Below are 18,941 nucleotides of genomic sequence, written 5' to 3'. Positions count from 1 at the left end.
AAAAAAAAAAAAGAGCAAAAAAGCCAAAAATCTTCTCTACGTGTGGAATCATTTCTTTTGAAAAGGAAGTGCCAGTTCCCAAAAGTACTTGCAATTAAAACAGAGGCTTACTAAGCATTTTCATAATATGTTTAAGAAGGGTTCTCTGTTGATTTACTTGTGACAGAAATGCTATTTTACGATCCTATTCAAGCTAACAATAAAATTGTCATGTTCTGCCCCCTAAAAAGCAGAGAACAGAGAAAAGAAATGGAAAAGATGCTTGCCTTTATGGATGATTTAAAGTTTTGCTGCGTAGCTAAGCATGGTTTGTAAAAGTGTAAAAATGTGTATGACACATACAAAGTACGCCACGCTGTATTAGAGAAAATAAGAACTTGCAACATAATTAGGTGGCCTGTACATGCTAATATATTTGTCCCTGAAAAAATATGTGTATGCTAACACTTGAGTCAATATTTCAATCTGAGAGTTGCTCTATTCATAAGCAAATTCATTAACAAAGGTATCTGCAGTATTATATGTAATTAATTGACTGTTGCACAGTACTGTCCTTTTTCAGCTTTTTAAGTCAGCCAGTATTTATAGCAAATAAGTGCTGCTGGGGACTTTTAAGTTGTAATTAATAATTATTACGTCTCATCATTTAAAAGGCTTGTCCCATCAATATGTTGCTTCAGTTTATTGCTTGGAAGTCTTGCAATAATTAAAAGTAAAATGGTGGAAAGTAAATTAAATTCTACATCACAGAGATATTAGTGGAGAACAGTTATGTCTTGTATGATTAACAGCAAAGAACTGAAGTGTTTCTTAAAAATAAGAGCTATGGTTCTGTTGAAATATGTGGTGGTCTTAAAACACAGTGTTTTAAATTAACTTTGCATCCATCACAATTAATTATGAAAGACTGCAGGTTACAATAATAATATGTAGGTCTCAGATTGCACTGGTAGATAAGCAACAGCTCTCAAGATGCTTCACAGGTGGGAAGGCATAGGAGTGAATTGAAGAAGTCACTTTTCCAAGGTCACAGCAATGCTGCAAATACATGACTAAAATCCAAACTTTTTTTTTTTTTTTTGAACAAATAGTCAGCTGTGCTTTGATCACTGATGCTGACTTCTGGTACCTCTCTATCCCCACCATGTTAAGCATATGTGAGCCCAACTGTTTCTCATTAATTTAAATGGCATGGTAGCACAGCTGGCCATGGTATAGAGTGCTAGCTCAAAGAAGTACAAGATTTGGGAAGAGCACCTTTATTGAGATAACTTTAGTACGACTGGTAAAGCTGTGCTAACTTTTCTACCGGTTGTAACTCAGGCCCCGGAGCTGTGCGTTGGCACGGGAAGGATTTTTCCTACCCTGAGAGAAAAGCCTTGAGTGGGCTCCGCAGATGGCTTTCCTGGGGCCTAGGTGCTCCTGACTCCTCCAGAAAACAGCAGCTGCAAAGCATTCCTCTGCTCATCTCCATCTCAGCCTGGATATTCACAGTTATTTCTTAATTACCTTTATATGAATATATATATATATATATCTTTGCAGTTTGATTAATCTAAGGTATCTTTACATAGTTACCGTTAGGAGAAAACCAGCACGTTTCAGAAAGTTGAAAATATTTCACTGTGCTTGTGCGGTAGCTTCTTCCTGTGAGATAACAGCTCATCAGTACTACTGAATAATTCGTCTGTTAATTTCATGTTTCACTTTTGTCGTTCTAAGCCTTATGTAAGGTGAGTACTGATAATCCTAAAGGCTAATTTTTCTTCACAGGCTTCCTAACGGTTACTTCATTTGCTGTACCACTTAAGCTATCGCTCCCATGGGTAGAGACAAGAAGAGAGTCAACAGCAAAGCTTGTTGATGGAGTTTTCAAGATGGTGTTCACCTTAGCCTGGTCTTTCAGAGGTACCTGCTCATCAAAGGTAGGTTAAGGCACCAGCTGAGCCATTTTTTGCCTTAGTGTTTTGAACCTTTAATATGCTTATATGGTTTTTAATATTTAGTGTCTATAACCTCAGGGAAGTACTAGTGAGGTTACAGGCATGCAGTCTGAGAACCTGACATACAGTTCATTCACAGTTTCCCTAGTATTTTGCCCACTTTAGAGGATTGTGTATGGAGCCTGGCAACAACAGATTCTAGAAACATTAATGATATATATTTCTTCTCATGCTGCCCTCCGTTTTTTTTTTTTTTTTTTTTTTTTTTTTTACTGGAGCATGAGTAGTTGAGAAGTAGTAGCCTTGAGAAGGCTGAGAAAGTTACCACCCTCTGCTGCAGGATTTAAATAACCTCAGTGTGAATCATCATCTACCTCCATTTATGCTGCAGTGCTGCACTCTGAGCTGTGGTGGTTCACGGGCTCCTTGATAATTGTCTAATACAGCTTTGATGCGATGGCAGGGCAAAAAATCGGCTTTGTGAGCTGTCAGAAACCAAAGTACCCTGTTTAAAAGTGAACTCCCTTATGTTACTGTTGTGTTCTGCACTGAATAAATCTGCATTGCTTTTTTTTCCTTAGTGCCCTAGTTGTTACAGAATAACTAAGGTTCTTTGAGGAGCAACATCTGAGATTATTATGACTGCTAGCAGGATGGTGGGACACAGGGAGACCATAGCATGAGTTTTTTGTCCAGCAGCATTTAGTATCTGGAGAAAGCAGGCACTGATGTTATTTCCTGTTGCTGGCTGTCATGCTGCATGTAAGTTTGGCACCTCAGAGCAATTGCTTTGGATTAGAGATGGAATTGAGCATGCAAAGGAAAAATGGTATTTCCGTATATAAAACAGAGAGCCTCGCAACGGCCCTTTGAACCAGCTCCGTTGTTCTAGTCACTGCCTGTGAGCAGTATGAGTTTATCAGGCATGTGCAGCCCTTGGAATAATAATAATAATAAAAAGCCAAAAATAAAAGCAAAACTATTTATGCTCAAGGTTGTGCAGGTCTATTCTGTGGGCTAGCTTTCTGTGTCCAAATTATGTAAGAACATTTGCTTATCCATGTAGTTATCTGTTCGTCTATGTGCCCACTCTGGTAGCCAGAAATCACCATGGTCCCTCTCTGTATAAACACAGCCAGCAACTACACAGTTGTTCCTTGCTTCTGCAAGGTGCTTTATTTTTGTTTTGCTTCTTCAAGTGGCCTACTGCACAGTGAGTAGCTTAAGCTTCCATTATCTGTGAACAGCAGCAGTTATTTATATAAATGAAATCATTGCATTTGCCTTATTGGCAGTGTCGTGGGTAGGAAATCTAATGGCCTAGTTTGCTGGAGCATTTTGGCATTCAGTTCTAGCATCATGGGGCCTGCATCATCCATTAGCTTTTACAAGCTAGCACTATCAGTATTTATTCTGGATCTTAAATATCTTGGTTTTACTTAGGAAATACAAGATAAAACCAACAGGAGCATTTGAACATTCTGATATATTTCTTGTTCGGTTGATTTCCTTTAAAGAAGAAACAAGCTGATAGCTGAATTTTGCAGCTCACAACTTGTAGTTAATTAGCAAAATTCCCTCAACTGGTTTTATGAGCTGATGGCAAAAAAGTCACAATGTGTTGTTAAAGGGTAAGCAGGATAATTTGTTCCTACAGAAGAGGCAAAATTTGTACATTTATTGTACATTTAATTTTTCCCTTTATGTCAATAGCAGAGGTCACCAAAATAATTGTCCATTTCTACCCTATGTATATATAAATATTTTTAAAGTAGGCATAAAGCCTTTCTCTGCTTAAGAAATGACATATGGAGAGTTAGACATGCTCTTCTGTTCGACATTAACAAAACTACTGAGCTTTAAGAGGTACCTTTTATCTGTGAAAAACTAGTAATGAAATGAAATGCCTTTAATGAACCATGGATGTCATATAACTCATTTTGCAAGAAAAAAAACAACTCTTATGTTTGTGCTGTATTTTTGCATCATCTTTTCCAGAAGGTATCTGCACAAATCTGTAACCACTTTCTTGTGATCCTGTTTGCTTCAGTTGTGTTCAGTCATCCAGTCCTTCCCTGCTACACTTGCAAGAGGTAACAGACATTAAATGGATATTTTACAGGCTTTTAGAGAGGAAGACAAACAAATAAACAAAGAAATGATGGACAATATGTTTCTTTTGGAAATTTTCCATTCTATATTTTTATAAAAGCTTTCTTTGTGATAAATTTACTTTTGAAATATTTATATTGTGCTGATGTAGAATAACTATATTTGATGCTGTGTTCCATTAACCATTCTCACCTCAATTGTCTACAGCTTCCTCAGACAGATCCCTTTTGCTTTAATGTATTCCATGGTTGGCTTCAGATCAGAAGTGATATTTCTGAAAGTAAATAAAATTTAGTCAGTCAATTTTTGGATTTCTCCACAGGTTTTAAGTTAGGCGAGCTGTCAGGATGTCATTTAATAGATGATGTAACATGGTGATTTTTAGATCTTAAGAAAAAGCAAAAGAGGTTTGATTTTCATAGGTTTAAAGTTCTGAACATGTTTGATTTTTCACTTGGTTTCTTTGTTAATTAATGTAAACCTGATGCCATTCTTTTTCACATTGTGAAATGAATTTACAAATGGTATTTTTCTTACCAGCTTTTAAATTTTTAGTCTCATCTGGACCTCTACCTTCAACTGAGATCAGTCATATTCCGGATAAACCTGCATTTCTGTGCTGAGTAGAAGTCTAGTTGACTACCTCCAGTGTATCCAACTACATTATAAATGTCTCTAGCTGATCAGGTGACTCTTTATACGACTTCAGAGAAGTGCTGAAACTACCTGTACTTCACTTTGTCAGCGCGCATAAAAAGAAGTCATTGAATTTTGATTCGTATTTAGAAAACACTTCTGTGGTAGTTTCACACCAGTGAGTGGCTCAGTTCCACCACACTGCTCTCTTAGTCCCCTTCCTCAAAAGAAGAGGGGGAGAAAAAATGATGAGAAAAGGGCTCATGGGTTGAGGTAAGAACAGGGAGATCACTCCCCAGTTACTGTCACAGGCAAAACAGACTCAGCAAAAGGGACATTAATCTAATTTATTGCCTATTACTAACAGACTAGAGCAATGAGAACTAAAAGCAAACACCTTCCCCCCCATCCACCCTCTTCTGCCTCCTCCCCCATAGCAGCACAGTTGTGGTTTAACCCAGCGGGTAGCTCAGCACCCCACAGCCATTTGCTCACTCATCCCAGTGGGACGGGGGAGAGAATCAGAAGAAAAAAGGTAAAACTCATGGGCTGAAATAAAGATAGTTTAGTAGGACAGAAAAAGAAGTGAAAATAATATAAAAAACAAGTGATGCACAATGCAATTGCTTACCACCCTCTGACCGATGCCCAGCCATTCCCCAAGCAGCAGTACACCCCCCTCAGCCAACGTCCCATAGTTACTGTTCAGCACAACGCCACATGGTGTGGGACATCCCTTTGGGCAGCCCAGGCCAGCTGTTCTGGCTGTGTCCCATCCCAGCTCCTGGTGCACCCCCAGCCTCCTCGCTGGCAGGGCAGCACCAGGAGCTGGAACGGCCTTGGCTCTGCGTGAGCACTGCTCTTCCCCAACTGAGACATTGGTGGGTTATCAGCATTATTCTCACCCTAAATCCAAAAGGCATCACCATACCATCTACTAGAAAGACAAATAGCTCTATCCCAACCATACCAGGACAGCTGGGGAATGGGGGTTGCGGTCAGCCTGTAACATTTCATTTCTGCTACTCCTTCACAGTCACTCTCTGCCCCTGCTCCACATGGGGCCTTCCCACGGGATGCCGTCCTTCCCGAACTGAGCCTGCGGGGGCTGCCCACAGGCAGCAGCTCTTCAAGCACTGCTCCCACATGGCTCCATACCATGGGGTCCATCCCCCAGGAGCAAACTGCTCCAGCACGGGTCCCCCACGGGCGGCAGCTCCCCCCAGACCCCTGCTCCTGCGTGGGCTCCTCTCCACGGGCTGCAGCTCCGGCCCGGGGCCTGCTCCTGCGGGGGCTCTCCATGGGCCACAGCCTCCTCCAGGCCACATCCACCTGCTCCACCGGGGGCTCCTCCATGGGCTGCAGCGTGGAGATCTGCTCCATGTGGGACCCATGGGCTGCAGGGGGACAGCCTCCTCCACCAGGGGCCTCTCCACAGGCTGCAGGGGAACTGGTGCTCCCTGCCTGGAGCACCTCCTGCCCTCCTGCTGCACTGACTGTGGGGGCTGCAGGGCTGGTTCTCACTCCTCACTCTCCCAGCTGCTGTTGCACAGCATTTTTCCCCCCCCCCCACCTTTTAAATCTCTCCCAGAGGCCCAACCAGCCTTGCTCCCTGCTCTGGCCAGTGGCAGGTCCCTTTTGGAGCCAGCTGGAGCTGGCTCTGACCTGACATAGGGCAGCTGCTGGGCTCTGCTCACAGAGGCCATTCCTGCAGCCCCCTGCTACCAAACACTTGCCACGTAAACCCATTACAATTTCAGACAACACTAACAGGGTATATATGTGTATGTCTATATACATGTGCATATATTTACATATGTGTGTGCATATATATATATATGGATACATAGTAGAAGTGTGGGTCCAGATTTTTTTGAGCATAAATTTGTTTTAGGAATGTCTTGGTTTCTTTAAAAATGACTGTGCTTGTTTAAAGGTAACCACATTTAGAATCAACAATGCCCATCCTAATGTTTCAGTTGGCTTCAATTTCCAATATGTTGATTGGGAGTTGTGTCCTATGAGTCCAGATTGGTTCACAGGTTTGAATAAGTAAAATGGATCTCAGTTTCAGAAATCAGTCATGAAGTAATCTGGAAATTAAATAACTATACCTGGTTTTGCCCTTGATGAGATATTTTGCTGTTGTGTAGGCAGAGGAAAAGAAGCTCCTCATGATAAGCTAGAAGGAGCAGAGAGAATCAAGTACTTTCAATAGCATTAAGTCCCTCAACACTAATCCTTTAAGCACCCTCCAGCAGACTAGGAAGTTGATCTAACCTTTGCTGTCAGTACCTATCACCTAACCTTGCACTCTGGAAATGAATCATCTGAGCAGGGACAGTGTTGCAAACTCTTTCCATTTATTTGAAATTCCTGCAGTATTTGCTGTCTTATTCCAGTTTCATAGTTGTATGTTAGTACTTGAGAATCTGTAACAAGGGTTGCTTTTTTCTTTTTTTAATTTGTAGTCTTTGCTCTTAAAGAGGAAAAACTTAAAAAATGTGAAATATTTCTGCACTATTTACAAAATATTTTTAGAGATTATTATTGCAAACCAAGCTCTTGGAATTTTTGGATGATTTGGATTATCAGTACTAGAGGAAATCTGCATCTCCGTTGATTTCCTTCCCAAGACTTAAAGATTCCTTGCTTCACAGTCCACTAAATTATTTTGTATCCTACCTAAACTGCTCTAAAATTAGAAGGACAGAAAAGCTGAGATACAGCAATGAGAATGTTGGCAGTTCTCCTCCACCTCCTCTGCAGAGCCAAAAGCAAAAGCTCTTTAATCTTACTGTGATAAACGTGATTGCTACTATTTTGTGTACACCAGGGTGTGTGTTACAGGTTATCTGGAGTCATGTTGCTTCTCCAGTTCTGATCAGACTTTGAGACATAACCTGTAAAACACAAAAGCTTGGAAAATGGAGCCCAAATACAAGAGTGCCAAGCACAAAATGACAGTCTTGATGGTGAAAGGCCTGTGGATGCATACACGTGTTTTCTTATTGGGCCATTCAAAGTAGCTACAATTTTTCATCTTTGAGTGTGGCCAAGCTTCCTGGTTTTTATGGTGAAAGTATTGAGTTATTTGGGCTGATTAGATTCCATTGTATGATAAGTGGGGCTGGAGGAAGAGGAGGAGGGAGTACTGAGAAGGTTCCCCAGACCTGGTACATGCCCATTGCATAATAATGTTAAGGTCAGAGCTTGAATTGACCCTCTGCCCAAGGAATGCAGACCCTCACACGTCCTTTCCTGTGAAAAGATCCTAACTGTAAAGTGAGGGGTGACATTGACCAGTCTTTAAAAAACAGTGAAGGATTACTTGGTCCAGAAAAAAAATCCTACAGGAGGAAGTTTCCCTCCATAGTCCCATGATAAGGGGCATTCCCCAGGCAGAGGGAGGACGGAAGATTGATCCATACTTCCTGAATCAAGTTCAAAGCCCAGTGGAATCCTAATTACTGTGCTGCTATGACACATTTGTCATTAATTGTCCCTATGCACTGTCTCCACTGAGTGTTTCACAAGACAAGCAGCAAGCTGAGAATGCCAGCCCTGTCACTGCAGTCCTGATCTAGAGAGGGACTAAGGCATGGTGATGCTTATTCATTTTGTCCATGAACAAAATGCAGTGCTCCTGGGTTGCTATCATAAAGAAAAGAAAAATAGTGGCACAAGTTCCACTTCTGTTTCTAGCTGTTTTTAAGAGGAAAAGTGTAAGCTGCCAGTGTGTGCTCAAAAAGTTCACAAGTCTAGCAGGACTGTAGAACCTGATTTCAGAAAAACTACTTAGATTGCATAGAGTTGCCTGAGGAAGATGAAATTTTAGGCACTTCTCTTCCACATTTCCTTCCAGCAGGTTTAGATGACCTTTGGATTATATGGAAACTGAGTGCTTAAAATAGGGCTTTTGTAAATTCTGTGGAGGGATGTGTATGTCAAAAAGCCAGCCATCACCATGCTTTAGTCCTGTCTAGATTTGGACTGCAGTGACAATGCTGGCATTCTCAGCTTGCTTTTTGTCTTGTGAATTATTTTAGTAGAGCCAGTGGATAAGAAAGAGTAATTATGGAGGTGTCATAGCAGCACCACAATTAGTATTGCATTGAGCTGTGCAGTTAAATTTTATGCCTAATGCTCCCCTGCTGTCCCCCATCAGCATACCACATTTGAAGTACAGCTACAATTAAACCATCATAAAACAGAGTACACAACTAGACAAAATGATTAAAAGGAGCCTGAAACCACGTGTTGTGAGAGAGGAATGACTTTCTCATGACATTGGTTGCACTTGCTCTAGTTAGTAGACTTCCAAGCACTTCAATTTGGTGATTTCCCCCTCTCTCCCTCTACCAATACTACAGTATGTGTCACCTTGGGCCCTATTATTTGTCCGACTGCAACAAAGCCTCATCCAGTATGATACAGAAGGACTATAAATAATCTCGGCTCTGTGTATGCTTGAATAGTTCAACATGCCTGAGATACCTAGGCACAGTTTGTGAACACAGCTATATAATAATCTGTGGGATATAAAGCCAGTTCTGTTTTTGAAATTTACATTGGGCTTTGCTTTCTTTAGCTTGGATATTCACATCAACGCTGTTTTCCAGGAAGCGGGCAAAACATGAATGAAAAAGTCCCACTGGGCTGTTGAAGACTGGAACACCTGCAAAAATTTGCAGCAATAACCCCAGGGTATTTTTGACTTGTTCTTGTTCTATATAGCATTTGTTCATTTCCCTTCTCCTATGGTATTCTGAATAAGGCACTCAGTATCATCCACCCACTAGAACAGAGGCAGAGAGAATGGCTTAATTCGGGGCATTAAAAAACGAAGCATAACACCTATGTACTTACTGGATCAAACATAATTATCCAATGATTCAGTCTTCTGGGGTACATTTTCAAATCTACTGATCTCACAACTACGTTCCTGAACAAAGCATGTAGAGTTGCAGACATGCCCCAGAGCAATGCGTTAGGTAGCTTGGAGTGGGTCGGGATCTATAATCCAGGTAAATATTGGGGAGCTGCCTGGGACGGAGGTGGAAAGGCTTTGTCCATTGTCTTTTTTTTCCAGGCACTTAGGACTTTGCAGAAAGAAGAGGAAGGAAGAAGCATGGAGGCTGAGAGCAGGGATTACAACATCTGACCGAGGAGGAGACTTAAGATGTGTGTAGGTGAGAAAGCAAGCTCTGAAAGCCAAATCATTTGCAGAAAAGGCAAGTTGTCTTTTGTCTCATGGTCTGGAAACAGTCGGGAAGTGGTTGAGTGCAACCTTCAGTCTACCTGCACTGGTGAGGGCCTGAAAACAGTGCGGGCATGCAGGAACCAGCTCAGACCTTGCACCATTCAGTTGGAGGGTATAAGCTGACTCCACGTCCCAAGTAATGTGCCCTAGAGACCTTCTGCCTGCATTGATTTTCTGTCACTCAGCCCCAGATATCTGTAATCTTGGATGAAAGGGAGATGAACCATACAGTAATCACATTGGGTCCAGTTCTCATGTGCCGAATTAGCACAGAAAAGTCTTAGTTCACATATACATATATAAACTTAAAGTGAGAGATTATCACTTGTCTGATGGCCATGACAGTCATCATCTTGCTGACTTGTCTCTTTTCAAGACAGATTACCTTTCTGCTAGGATCTGATTCTGTGAAACATATAGCACTGTTATAGCCAAATGCAAGTTATTTGGCTTCATGTAGCAGTAACAGAGAGCCTGTGTTATACAGAAATTTGTATTCACCTACCTAATGATACCTATATTTGGCAGTCTACTACAAATTAATGCAACATCCTGGTGTAATGCTGCACAGGGATCCTAGAGGCAAGTTGCCATTTTGCTTATTAGATTTTTTGCTTGTAAAACCATTCAGATCCCTACCAGATAAGCCCTTCATACTTACTGAAGTTCTTATTTATAAAGACCTTAATGACTTCAAGAGGAAGATAGGTTACTACAACTTTTGCATGTGTCCTGTTCCAGAAAATACTTTATTGCTTGAAAATGCTGTTGCTTTTATTTCCCCTAGAGCCTGCAATGCAATTCAGACAGAGAAATATATTTTATTCTGGGAACTTCGGTAATAAATGGAATGTTACTTATTCTATTTTCTCTACGCTTTGCACTACAAAAACATGAATATCTTTTAATAACTCATTAAAATGACAGTCATTACAGTAGATTAATTCAAAAACATTGGTGAGAGCACTGTAAACTGTGCGCTGAGGCCAAAATGTCTGTAACCATAAAAGTTTACTAAAGTATGCCATCTAGAGGTCTTTGACGGAGCAAAAATAACACTTTAGTGTCTTCAGAGAAACGCTACAGTAGTATTGCTCTCTGCGTTGTCTTAGCTGTACATAATCCTAGTTAAAACTTTCTGCATGAAACTGGGAATGTGTACATGTTTTGGCTGGTGGCAGGGAATAAGCTGAGGTTAGTTTCATCATTTTTCTGATCTGAAAAAGCAATTTAAAATGGACTTACAGTTTATGGTTTAGAATTGTTATCTTCTATACGTATAGCAAGACTTTCAGTTTTTATTCACTTCATCTTCTTGATGTAGAACATAAAAAGACTTTTCAAATGCTAATGTATGATAAATAATAACATCATCTTTACAGTAAAGAAAAGTAAATGAGTCTAAAGCCAGTGGTAAATGTCCTCTTGTGAATATAGGTGATTAAAACTATCTATGAAGAATGAGTGCACAGTAATGATTTGTGTTCCTAGAGGCTGCCTGTGCTTTAACAGATGCTAAAAAAAAAAGCTTTATAATTTTGAAAGCAAAGAAAATTCTTGAAAATACAATAAAATAAAATGGAGTAGCAGAAATAGTGTTCACGAAGTTCATTCTGCAGAAAGGATTTCTGTAACAGGACTGCAAGATAAAAACAGATCTTCTAACATCCACTTTTTTTTTTAATCTTGTTTTTCATGGGCTGAGGATTTAAAATGGCACAAAAGTGTGCACATCTGATTTTTCTGTGTGTAAGTTTAAAAGATAGGGCGGTACAGGTTTGTTCCATTTACATCTTTATTTTCAGAGTAGCCTGGAAGCCAGAAGTCCCAAGAGGAACTTCCCCATTTAAACACAGAGGTTGTACAGAGGTGTGCAGAGATTTGTCTCCAGCAACTCTGAACTTTGATTCAAGTTCTAGATGTGACTGTTTATGTGAACTTTTTTGTTTGTTTGTTTGTTTTTCCTTCCTCTGAAGAAAAAACTGAATGAAAAGACTGCTAGTGAAAGGATTTTTTTTTCCATTTCCTCTTTCATTTGTCACTTTCTGACATCACTATAAATGTAGTGGAGTACACCTGTTATTGAGAAAGGACTAAATATTATTCTGATAGTAAATGTAGAGTCTGTGCTGGAAATCTTAGCTGAGATATAAAGGAAGATTCTTCAGTTTGGCTTTGTAGAGATGAAAAAAAAAAAAAAAAGGAAGAAAGAAAAGAAAAAAAAAACTTCAGCACTTTCTGGAGGATCAAAAGTAGCAGGGAAGAAATTGTGGTATTTTGTTTTAAGCCTAGATTTCCCTCAGGAGAAAACTCAGTTTGAGAGACACTAAGGAATAAATCAGAGAGAAGCTTGGATCTCCAGGAAGCTATGTGGCTTTCTGAAAGTGGAAGCTGGATTTTATCCTTCCCTACTGAAGAAAGAAGCCAGTCTGCCTTGTTGACATTGTAATGAAACATAAGGTCAGCTGAGATTGTATTTATGTATGGGTTTCCTTTTTTAGAACCATTCTCTTATGTTTTGCTTCATTTATTACTTCAGCAGGCTAGTCTTACAAAAGCTGCTGGTCTCAGGTTGCTAGGAGCAGCTGGCACAGAGGTGATGTGCAAGAGGCAGAGAGCTGTGTTAAGCCTCTGGTGGAATTACGCTTCTTGTGTGCACTTAAGGAACTCATAAAGAACAGAGCTGCAACCAGCTCCGTAACCTAGATAGTGATATTAACCAGTAATTAAAACTTGATTCTCATCCTTCCCCACCTTTCCCTCCACTGTTCCTCACCTACCTTTAAAAATAGCCTAGAATATCTGTTATGAATATTAACTTTTCTGTTGCTTTAGAGACATGCAACATGCAGTGGTGAATTAATAATTAAAATCAGGAAACAAAGAGCAGAAACACTCAAGGGAGTCAGCAGCAATAATGTTATTAAAACAGTCAATTTAAGAGTCAGAATTTCTCAAATAATTTAAATGTTAACTTTTAAGATGACCTATAAAAGATCAAACAACATATAAATCATCAGCTACCACACCACTTTTTTGCATAATTGGTAGTTTATAATTAGCCTGTTTTTCCTGTTTCTGTGTTTCCAGATCCAGTGAAGCCTCATGAACTCAGATATCTTCTTAAAGGTGGAGGACACAAATAAATGAGATTTGGACACTCCAAGTAATACATACATCGCAATCAGAGGAGAAGAGGTGAGGAAAAAAAAGATAAATGATTAGATGCTAAGTTCTGTGTAGTCACAGTTAGGTTTTTACACATAATCAGATCTGCCATAGTACAAAGATAGTCTGAGTGTCTCTGCACTGTATTATCAGCAGTGGTATATGTAATGAAAGATAGGTAGGTTGTGTAAGCACTTTTGGGAATTGCTAGCTTTGTTCCAGAACTGTGGTTTGTTTTTCTTTTTTAACCCAAACATTTTTTTTGTTCTGTTTTTGGTGTTGCACACAGTTTCCTTCTCTCTTAACTGTTTGTGTGAGCATGTTTTTCTCATCCCTACTGGTGCTCCCCTGTAATGAACCGTTCTCCGATCCTCTTCCTGCTTTTGCCCTTGTATCAAGCACCCAAGGCCCTTCAGACCCTGCAAAAATCTCCTATGGGACATGCGTGTCACACAATGCACCCCCAACATGGCTAAAGTTGCTTTAATCTTACTGCATGCTTCTGACTTTTGCAAGGTAAACGGGAAGGTCTGAGCCAGGCCTTTCCTCTATTCTAGCTCTGAAGCTGCATGCATGATACTTCCTGGTGACAGCTCAGAGAGAGAGAGAGTTGGTGTTAGTTTTCCTTTTTCTTTTTTTTTTTTTTCCTTTAATCCTGATACAGGGGTCACTATCAAAACATTTTTTCTCTCTTCAGTTTTCCAGCTGCTGCTGCTTTGAATACCTATTTGTGCTGAGAGGCCACTAGATATGCTTCAGAGGAAGCCTGCCAAAATTTCAGAACCCTACTGCTTCTCCTTGAGGGCAGACCACCCTCCTAGATATTGATCTTAATAATAAAGAGTTGCTATCATTAATCATGACTAACAATGGGAAACACATTAAATCTTGGGGATCTGAAACTAAAAGCATTTAATGCAGTGAATTTTATTCCACAAATGTTATACAAGGAATTCTTGTATCTTCTCCCACAACATCTCATTCTGGGTACCCACAGAAACAAGAAACCAGAGGAGACGTGTTTCACAAGGAACCTCTGAAGCATTTATGAATGTTTTAAAACTGTAGGAATGTTCATTAGAAATACAGGAAATTGCTTATTCATCAGTTGAAAGGTATTTCTTCTGCCTTTTACCCCGTTCAAATGGTCTTGCTGTTGTCATGTTGATTAAAAGTAACAATCCATTTTCTTACTTGAGTTCAGTCCCTAGTAGCAGAGACATGACAGGCAGTGGTAAGCTGTGTTTTGTCTGGGGCTTTTCTAATTGGGACTCTGCCTGTGTGCTAGAGGTCCTTTTGATTTTCAGCGCTCCAGGAAGAAAGCTTGATTTAAATCACCACCTTGGAATTAAAATGTGTATATGTGGGGGGAAATGGTTTTTAAGTAGTTTGATTTTTATAAAAATTTATAATGGGGAAAAGAAAAACCTTGAAAGTTTGCATTTCTTTCTCCCTCTCATTATTTATGCGGTTAATCTGCTGGTAAAAGTATTAGGGCTCTAAACTCTAATCTTTAAAGTTTAAGGCATGATGTCTTTTCCCACTGCCATACCAAGCCTGTTAATTATATATGTTGCAGTAGCACCCAGAAGCCAGTATCAGGATCAAAACCTTGTAATGCACTTTGCTATGCACTGAAATAGGAAGACAGCTTTTCCCTCACCACTGCTCCCTCCCTTGCCTGAGATTTTTCAATCATCATTTCATAGCAGCAGGCTCTGAACTTCCCTGAGCTCACCATGTGGTACCTGCCATGGAAGGAAAAACGCATTACTCAATTCATTTTAGAAATGATTTTTCGATACGTCAAGATAAAAGGGCCTGGGGATATAAACAAGCTTGGAAATATTTCAAGATCAGGTAGACATAATTAGAACATAGACTGTTGATTAGATTGTTTCATTTCACAACAATGTGAATTTAATCACGTTGGAAATTGGTTACGGGATTTCTTGTAGAGATTAGATATTTCTATCGCATTTTAGCCTCCTTTAATTACACAAATAAATACTGGTTGTTTACTCTCTTGTTTTTTTTTTTTTTTTTTTTTTTTTTTTTTAGCTTACTTTTTCCCTGACAGTGTGTGGCAGTAACTAGGCCTGCCACTCAGCAGCATGTGAGACCTCCTCGTGGTGCCTGTTGGGGAAGGCTGCTGCCCTCCTTCTTCCACACAATGATCGCTCCGCTACTAGCTCCCTGATTCACCTCCCCCCCAACCAGAGATCTGGTCCCTTCAGTTTGAAACACTGACACCACAGCAGAAGTCACTGTGTCCAGTTCAGGCTATTCAGAAGTGCCATTCTGGGGTAAAAATAAGGAGAGTGTCTTGATGCCTGAAGTACTCAATGTACGCAGAGGCTTCAGCTGCAGCATGGTGCACCACAAGGGCCTGAGCTAGGCCTGGCTGCCACAGCGCCCCTCCAGCGCAACAAGCTGGTCTGCAGAGATGCCCCAGGAGTTGCATTGCCATGTGAGTGTGACAAGGGCACCTGAGTTTAGAAGGCCTGCCACCGTGCCATGCTTTGGTGGCAGAGGCAGCTCTGGCTCCTCTGCACCTAGTGATGGTCACATTTGTTCCCCTCTGCAGGTGCATCAGAAACAGCCTGGCCAGCAGGACTAGGAAAGTGATTGTCCCCTTGTACGTGGCACTGGTGAGACCACACCTCAGGTATTGTGTTCAGTTTTGGGCCCCTCACTACAAGGATATCGAGTTCATTGAGCATGGCAGAGAGAGCAATAAAGCTGGTGAAGAGACTAGAAAATGAGGCTTATGAAGAGCGTCTGAGGGAACTGAGGCTGTTTAGTTTGGAGAAGAGGAATCTGAGGGGAAACCTCATTGGTCTCCACAACTACCTGAAAGGAGGTTGTAGTGCGGAGGGTGCCAGTCTCTTTTCTCAGGTGATGAAGTGACCGAGTGTGAGGAAACTGTCTCAAGTTGCACCAAGGGAGGTTTAGATTGGATGTTAGGAAGAACTCCTTCAAGGAGAGGGTGGTCAAGCATTGGAACGGGCTGCCCAGGTAAGTGGTGGAGTCCCCATTCCTGGAGGTATTTAAGAGACATGTGGACATAGCACCAAGGGACATGGTTTAGCAAAGGACTCAGAAGGTCACATTGATGGTTAGTCTTGACCTTGAAAGTCTTTTCCAATCTAGATGATTCTATGATTGTATGAGGCTACAGCCTCCCTGAAGGAAAAGAAGTCACCCTCTTGGCAGTGTGCACGAGCTCCCTACTGTTTTCTGTGTCACTCCTGCTATGCATTGTACTGCTGGCTCCTTGGCGACATGTGGCAGAGTGGTCCTCTGCCTTTACAGCCACAGAACAGCACATGTGGCGATAAGCAGTGGCTGGCTTATGAAAGCCCACCCGGAGTGCCTTCCTGCAATCCAGGTTTTATATCTGGGACATACCAAAGTCAAACTAGCTGCAATGTCAATGTTTCTCCTAGGCTTCTGCATGCAGTTTGAATCCTCATTATCATTCAGTATGACAGAGGAAGCTTATAAGGTTGCAGGAGACTGAATGTGCTAAGGCCTGATAATCTTACAGGAAAACAAATTTGTTGATTTCCTATGAGCTTCCCACATCTTGTGCCTCTTAGGTCAGCTTCATGCACGGTTTTAGTCAAATTCACATGCTGCCTGGACTAACAGCCTTGTACAAATTATATGTCATCTCATCAGTCCATACACTCACCAGATGCCACTAGTAAGGCTTTGATAGTATCTACACTTCCGTAACTATTTCCTGATTACAAAGCTTTTTATGTTTTTTCCTTTTTTTTTTTTTCCCTGTAGTTCCACCCCAATGTATGAAATACATCTTTGGTGACACAGGTCTGCGAGCAGTCTGCTTCAAAACTGCAGGTACGTATTATCTTATGGGCAGGTGGCATAATTTCGAAAATGTAACATAACATTAAGAAATGGATAACCTGCTGCAGGATTTTATATGATTAATGTTTACAAACTCTGCATTTACCTGTGAGACTCAATTTGATAAAGTAGACTTTAAATAAAGTGTTTTTAACATAACTTTTTTACTGCAACAGAAGTCTGTTAAACTTAGGATGGAATGAGCAAGCTTTCTGAATGCCATCCAATGTGAATGATTTCATATAAAAGCCTAGGACATGTTAAAAGCTATTATCTCCATGTGTACATAACCAGACAGCAATATCGTCATCTTGAGCATTTTTTGCAGGGAAGGGAGACTAGTATAATAGCGCTAAAGGTTTTTGTGTCTCCTCCTTCTATGGACTGATTTTGAAAACTTGATTCTAATGTGCACACTGCAGGAGAATCTGTTCTTAAAAACATTTAATATGATGAAGAAACAAAGGAAAAATCGTGAGAAGGAAATGTAACAATAAATTATGATATGGAGAAGGCAATGTTGATGAGAAGTAAAAAACAAAAAAGACAAAAGTAGAAAAGACAGTAGAAAGATAAGGAGAATATTCAAACATGTAAATTCAAAACATAAGAACTATAGAGCCAATTAGAGGAGACTTTAACAATGAAATCAAAATTTTGATGAGTCATTTAAAGAGATTAATAGATAACATGGTCACATGGTCATTGTTTTAATCTTTTTTGTTGTCTGTTGGCTATTGATGACTGTTCAGGCTTGCTTCTTCTTTTTTTTCTTTTTTTTTTTAATTGAAGGTTTTCCATGGCAATACTGTATTCCTTTTAACCAAACTACTATTCCCTTGGTCACCTATAGCTCCTGAAACATCATTAAAACTTTCTGTAACTCACAAACCTGTCTCTTGCAAGTATAGTTGCCTCACAGAAACAGTGGTCTGAAATTCCCAGAGGAAATGCCTTGTGTGGTCAAGTGGGCTTTGTGAACCAAATAAACTGGTTTGAGGTTCAGAAAATCTCCATCTTAACAGTGTTTCCCCTACTCCTAGTTTATCTGGGATTTGAAGAAACCAGTCAGGCAAAGCAGTTCAAATCTGATGCTGGAGACACTGTAAAATTTTAACATAAAAAGGAGATGCATTTCTCTATGCCCCAGTGAATACCAAAACATATTCAATACCACCGAGTTAATGTAAATGTGACAAACCAGTTTTAGTATGACATTCTATATTATCTCTTTGCATACTATCTAGCAATTTTTCTGCAGTGCAATTTATAAAGGCAAAAAAAAACCACTAATAAATAAGAATGAGGATAAGGTGGAGGCATTTAATGCCCGCCTCCCCACAGTATTTAATAATAATGACAAATCTTTAGCTGCCCAACCCTTGGAGTTGGGGGACCATGACAGGGGGAGTAGTGATTTTCCATCTCTGGCCACCAAAATTGTAAGGGAAGCCCATGGGACCTGATGGGGATTCACCCCAGAGTGCTAAAGGAGTTAGGAGATGTTATAGCTGAACCACTCTCTGCAATTTATTAATGTCATAGGAGTCTAGGGACATCCCTGCTGACTGGAAACTAGCCAACATTATACCCATCTACAAAAAGGGCGTGAGAGAAGACCCAAGAAGCTACAGACCTGTTAGTCTAACCTCAGTCTCTGGAAAAGTTATGGAGAAGATTGTCCTGGGGGTTGTTGAAAGGCAATTAAAGAACAAAGTCATTATCAGCCATAATTCATCAAGGGAAAGTCCTGCTTTAGTAATTTGATCTCTTTCTATGATAAGCTCACCTGTTTGGTGGATGAAGGGAAGGCAGCAGATGTAATCTTTCTGAATTTTAGTAAGGCCTTTCGTACTGTCCCTCAGAGCATCCTTCTGGACAAATTGTCCAACTGTGAGATAAACAAGTTCACGCTACACTGGGTAATGAGCTGTCTCAACAGT

General features: G+C 40.4%; 1 long non-coding RNA gene across 1 annotated transcript; it reads left to right on the top strand.

The window, feature by feature from the left end:
• The first annotated feature begins 1,128 nt into the window (after positions 1-1,128).
• On the top strand, positions 1,129-10,010 carry LOC121074454. The gene is made up of 5 exons (XR_005822357.1): positions 1,129-1,493; positions 1,774-1,925; positions 3,942-4,036; positions 9,314-9,398; positions 9,784-10,010. It is a non-coding gene; the product is annotated as an uncharacterized LOC121074454 (long non-coding RNA).
• Positions 10,011-18,941: the final 8,931 nt, after the last annotated feature.

Source organism: Cygnus olor, chromosome 1, assembly GCF_009769625.2.
Source record: "Cygnus olor isolate bCygOlo1 chromosome 1, bCygOlo1.pri.v2, whole genome shotgun sequence".
NCBI classification, from domain to species: Eukaryota; Metazoa; Chordata; class Aves; order Anseriformes; family Anatidae; genus Cygnus; species Cygnus olor.
This window is presented reverse-complemented; position numbering and strand designations above follow the sequence as displayed.